The 5,619-nt window shown below is 47.4% G+C and overlaps 1 non-coding gene and 1 pseudogene across 1 annotated transcript; one reads left to right on the forward strand and one right to left on the reverse strand.

Annotated features, from left to right (window-relative positions):
• Window positions 1-204: 204 nt before the first annotated feature.
• On the forward strand, window positions 205-2,202 carry LOC100581123 (annotated as a pseudogene).
• Window positions 2,203-3,246: 1,044 nt separating this feature from the next.
• Window positions 3,247-3,308, reverse strand: LOC115837756. The gene has a single exon (XR_004032808.1). It is a non-coding gene; the product is annotated as a U7 small nuclear RNA (small nuclear RNA).
• Window positions 3,309-5,619: the final 2,311 nt, after the last annotated feature.

The following is a 5,619-nucleotide window of genomic DNA, read 5'->3' on the forward strand; positions in this document are numbered from 1 at the left end:
GCCACTGAATTTTGGGGTGGTTTGTTGCACAGCAGGTGACCCTAACACTAACATACAAGTCAAATCATGTGAATTACTGATATTGGACAGTTTCTGACTGGCAATTTCATGTAGTTCCACCTAGCACAAACAACGCCTTGATACTACTCTATCCTTCTAAGCTCTTATTCCAAGCAAGTTATAACATTCTTGTCAGGCCTCCCGCCGCAGTGCCCTCCCGACATGCCTGAGGAGGCGGGCTTCCCGCCGGCCAAGAGATTCCGGCCGGGCTCTGAACCTCCGAGCCGCGCTGGGTCCTTCCCCTCCCGGGAGGCAAATGGTGATGCTGCTGACTGCGGGCAGCGGCGGCAGAGGTGGAGGAGGAGGCAGGAGGCAGCAGCCGCCCCTGGCCCAGCCCTCGGCCAGTCCCTACCCTGAAGCTGTGGAGCTGCAGCGCCGGCGTCTGCCCATCTTCCAGGCGCGGGGGCAACTGTTGGCCCAGCTCCGAAACCTGGACAACGCGGTCCTCATTGGTTGGCTATACAGTGCGCTTTGATGACGTCATCTCAGAAGACACCAGGATCAAGTTTCTGACAGATGACATGCTTCTGCGTGAAGCAATTTCAGACTCTTTGCTTCGGAAGTACAGCTGCATCATTTTGGATGAAGCTCACGAACGGACTATCCACACAGATGTGCCCTTTGGAGTGGTGAAAGCTGCACAGAAGAGGAGAAAGGAACTAGGGAGACTTCCCCTGAAAGTGATTGTGATGTCAGCTACGATGGATGTGGACCTGTTCTCTCAGTATTTCAATGGCGCCCCCGTCCTCTACCTAGAGGGTCGGCAGCATCCGATCCAAGTGTTTTACACCAAACAGCCTCAGAATGATTACCTGCATGCCGCACTTGTCTCCGTCTTCCAGATCCACCAGGAAGCCCCTTCTTCACAGGACATCCTGGTGTCCCTCACTGGTGTCCCTCACTGGCTTGCAGGAGGAGATCGAAGCCATGAGCAAGACGTGCCGAGACATTGCAAAGCACCTCCCAGACGGCTGCCCTGCGATGCTGGTCCTTCCTCTGTACGCCTCCCTGCCCTATGCACAGCAGCTCCGAGTCTTCCAGGGGGCCCCAAAGGGCTATCGCAAAGTGATCATTTCAGCCAACATCGCTGAAACCTCCATAACCATTACAGGAATAAAATATGTAGTTGACACGGGCATGGTTAAAGCAAAGAAGTATAACCCTGACAGTGGTCTTGAGGTGTTAGCAGTGCAGCGGGTATCGAAGACGCAGGCTTGGCAGCGCACAGGGAGGGCTGGCAGAGAGGAGAGTGGCATCTGTTACCGGCTCTACACGGAGGAGGAGTTTGAGAAGTTTGATAAGATGACCGTGCCAGAGATCCAGAGGTGTAACCTGGCCAGTGTGATGCTTCAGCTTCTAGCAATGAAAGTCCCAAATGTGCTCACCTTTGACTTCATGGGCAAGCCATCTCCAGATCACATTCAGGCGGCCATTGCCCAACTGGACCTGTTAGGTGCTCTTGAACATAAGGATGACCAGCTTACCCTGACTCCGATTGGAAGAAAGATGGCAGCATTTCCTTTAGAACCCAAATTTGCCAAAACCATCTTCATGTCCCCCAAATTTCACTGTACAGAGGAGATCCTGAACATTGTCTCCCTGCTGTCTGTGGACAGTGTCCTCCACAACCCTTCTTCCCGGCGAGAGGAAGTGCAAGGGGTCCGCAAGAAGTTCATATCCAGCGAGGGGGATCACATGACCCTGCTCAATATCTATCGGACCTTCAAAAACCTAGGCGGAAATAAGGATTGGTGCAAAGAGAATTTTGTCAACAGCAAGAATATGATGCTGGTAGCAGAAGTCAGAGCACAGCTGAGGGACATCTGCTTAAAGATGTCAATGCCAATCGTGTCATCCTGAGGAGACGTGGAGAGTGTCCGCCACTGCCTGGCTCACAGCCTCTTCATGAGCACCGCCGAGCTTCAGCCAGACGGCACCTATGCCACCACGGACACCCATCAGCCGGTGGCCATCCACCCCTCCTCTGTCCTCTTCCACTGCAAGCCGGCCTGCGTCGTGTACACTGAGCTGCTCTACACCAACAAGTGCTACATGCGGGACCTCTGTGTCATGGATGCAGAGTGGCTTTACCAGGCTGCCCTTGAGTACTTTAGGAGGAAGCTGAGAACCGCCAGAAACTGAGCCGCCCCAGGATGCCGCCAGCAGCAGGCTTCCAGGTTGGCGCTTAGAGAAGCCTGGAATCAGCTGAAGGTGCCTGACTTCCAGGAGCTTGAAAGCATCTTTGCTCAACTCCTGGGACTGAACCTTGTAGACATGGACATATCATTTGCACCTGGAAACTTCAAAATTATGCTTTTGGTTCTTACTGGGTGACTTTGACTTAACACCTGAGCCTCAGTTTTCTCATCTGCCAAATGAGATTAATGATAATAATCCTTATAAAATTGGGTTCATAAAGTTTAGAGAAAAGGAATGGAAAGTACCCAGAACTATGCCTGGAGCACGACACACGTACAATGAGTTGGGAGCCGTTAGGCTGAATGTTACTGCTTTCCACATGATGTGAATTAAGTACAGCAACATCCCAAGTTCTTGTGACTGAGGGAGATTTTCTGAAAGGGCCACAGGAGTTTGCGGAGCTTGGATGTTGCCCTTGGTTCTTGTTTAATGTCTCTCTCTCTGTATGCAGTTTTAAAATAGAAAACACAACTGACTTCTGTAGAAGTTTCCAGAGGGAGGTGCTGTTATCTCATACCTCCTGGGATGGCGATCCCTACTGAACGCTTGTGTCAGGGTGGACCGCTCTGTGTCTGTCTCCAAGCAGAGACCAGTAAAGGAGCCTCCTGGTCCCCGGTGTGTGACCTTGTCAGTGCTTTCAGGAGACATGTAAGCTTCCTGGGTGAAGGTTGATTTGTACCTTCTAAATCCTGTCACGTGTAGACATGGAAAACTGACCTTTCAGTGTTTTGTGTGTGTAGATGACTCCCACATACACAGTTGCCATTTTTCTCTCTAACTGGGCACCAGTGAACATGTGGGCATGAGGAGTGACTCTGCATACCATTTCCGCTGTTTCTTTTTGGGCAGACCCCTGGTCAGAGGTGGTGGGGGTGGGTGGGGGAGAGGGGCACCTAGAACCCAGAGAACATTGGCTTATGCCAGATACCACACCACATCTGGGCTTACATTCTTGTATCTTTTTTGGTGTGTGGGCGGCGGCGGAGAGGGGGTGGTTCAGTGAAGTCTGGAAGACCTGCTGGACAAATTCCAAAAGAGCTAGAGCTGTAACACTTATTCTTGCATCTTATTTATTTTCTATGATATTTTTTCCTTCTTCGTAGGGACTTCGGGACAATCTGGCTTTGCTGCTTTCTAACTGTTAGGCACCTCTCTCTAACCCTCATTGTCAGAGGGAATTGGAGGATCTCCACAGTCTCTTCCTGTTCTGATATTCTGAGCAGAGAAAAGGCACTAACGGTTCCTCTTAGCTATTTAATTATCAGAAGCAAGTAATCTTTCCCCAGATAACGTTTTGCCCTAGAAGAAGCCGAGATTTAGCTCTTTTACTGTGCTTACTTGGTCCAAACACATCTGTGGGGTGTTTTGTCATTTCTTAATGAATGAATCATAGTTATAACCAAGGGGCCAAACTGCCCAAGAGGCTCTTCAGAGATCATGGATGGTCTCTTTCTGGAAGCTGTGGCCTGGCGGAGCAGCCCCATTCCAGGGTCCCATCTGTCCGGAGTTGTGTATGTCAAGTCTGGCTCAGTCTTTATTTCCAGCGCTAGCCGTGGTCCTGTGCAGTCAAGCTCTCAGCTAGTATTTAGGGCTGTCTGTCAGAAATGGTTATACGTGGACGAAATAAGATCTGACAGCTCCTATATATCTTATCTTACTGAATTCTTAAACTTTGAACCAGTTCTTCCACTTACTGACTTGTTACCATTGCTGACTTTCTGAAAAGTTTTCCACAGTTTGGTTTTTTTTTTCAGTAGGGGATTAGGATGTTTAGTCCTACTTGGTAAGAAAAAGTATTGTATTTTTAATAAATCATTCATAGTGCTGGTAAAAAAAAAAAAAATGGGGGGTGGCCAGGCGCAGTGGCTCACACCTGTAATCTCAGCACTTTGGGAGGCCGAGGCGGGCGGATCACCTCATGCCTGTAATCCCAGCACTGGGATGGGAGCCCGAAGTGGGTGGATTGCTTGAGAAGTTCAAGACCAGCCTGGCCAACATGGCAAAACCCCGTCTCTACTAAAAATACAAAACTTAGCTGGGCGTCATGGTACACGCCTGTAATCCTAGCTACCCAGGAGGCTGAGGCACAAGAATTGCTTGAACTTGGGAGGCAGAGTTTGCAGTGAGCCAAGATCGCGCCACTGCATTCCAGCCTGTGCATTCCAGCCTGGCCGACAGTGCAAAACTGTCTCAGAAAAAAAAAAGAAAAAGAAAAAACTTGGGGTAATTTGTGTCCAGCTTAAGTATCTGAACAGTTTCCAGAAATGTATGTTTTTTTTCTGAGCGGCAAAGGATGTAAACAGCTTCTAAGTAGCTTTAATGTTTCTGTACAGAAATATGTTTATCACTGTAACATTGTGGTAGAGTTTCAATACAGTACTTAGTTTTTTATTGGGCTTTTTAAAAAAGTTAACTTTTAACATAGCTGCTCAGGGATTAAATCAGATTGGAAAACCCATTCTGACTCCACATACTGCTACAAAGAAATACATCATTGTTTATATTGAGCTGCAGGGGACAGTACACTTTAAACTTAAGAAAGTTAAATGTTTCACAATAACATTGCAATATAATCTTCAGCTACTCTTTTTCAACTGGTAAAATCTCTGATGGTGTGATACCTCTTTGCCAAACTATGAAACCCATATCTGGAAGAGTCACCAGCTCCCGTGAGCAGCTTCATGTAAATAGATGCACTCCAAGCAGACTGCATGCCTCGGGTGTCTGTCTTCTAGTAATCATGGAGTGTGCAACACCCAGAGTAACACTACAAGGGGCAGGACTGCAAACAGCAGGTCCTGGCTAAAAACCCTTAATGCTGCATTGCTGCCAGTTGTAAAGAGATGCCTGAATGGAGGCAAGTTTTGCCCTGTGGGTGAAACTGATGATGTACTGTACTGTCATATATAAATCCACTAAATCCAGCTACCAGGAACTGCCTGGAACTGTGGCCATGCATTCTTTTTTCTTTAAAGACCAGTGTGATAGTAGGCCATGCATCTGAGATACGATATTCCTTGGCAACTAGAGGGAGAAAAAAATCAAGTAGGTTCAGGCTTATGTTGTACTTTGAGAGTCTGGTTTTATTTGAAAAGAAATAACTCTACAGAAAGCTCTTGTAAATAATGCTCAAATTTGCACCTGACGATCAAATCCATTAAAAATGAATCTTGTATATGAAAAAAATAAAAAAAAATAACCTTCTTGTCTTAGAACCCACTCAGCAAAGAGTGGTTGAAAGTCATCACTGTAACAGTAAGTAATAATAACAAATAAAAATAAAGAAATGTTATGTGTTGATCAAAATTTAGCAATCCAACAAAGAAGGAGAACCACTCTGAAGTTCAGCTTTTCCAAACT

The sequence above is a fragment of the Nomascus leucogenys genome, chromosome 12 (genome assembly GCF_006542625.1).
Source record: "Nomascus leucogenys isolate Asia chromosome 12, Asia_NLE_v1, whole genome shotgun sequence".
Classification (NCBI taxonomy): domain Eukaryota; kingdom Metazoa; phylum Chordata; class Mammalia; order Primates; family Hylobatidae; genus Nomascus; species Nomascus leucogenys.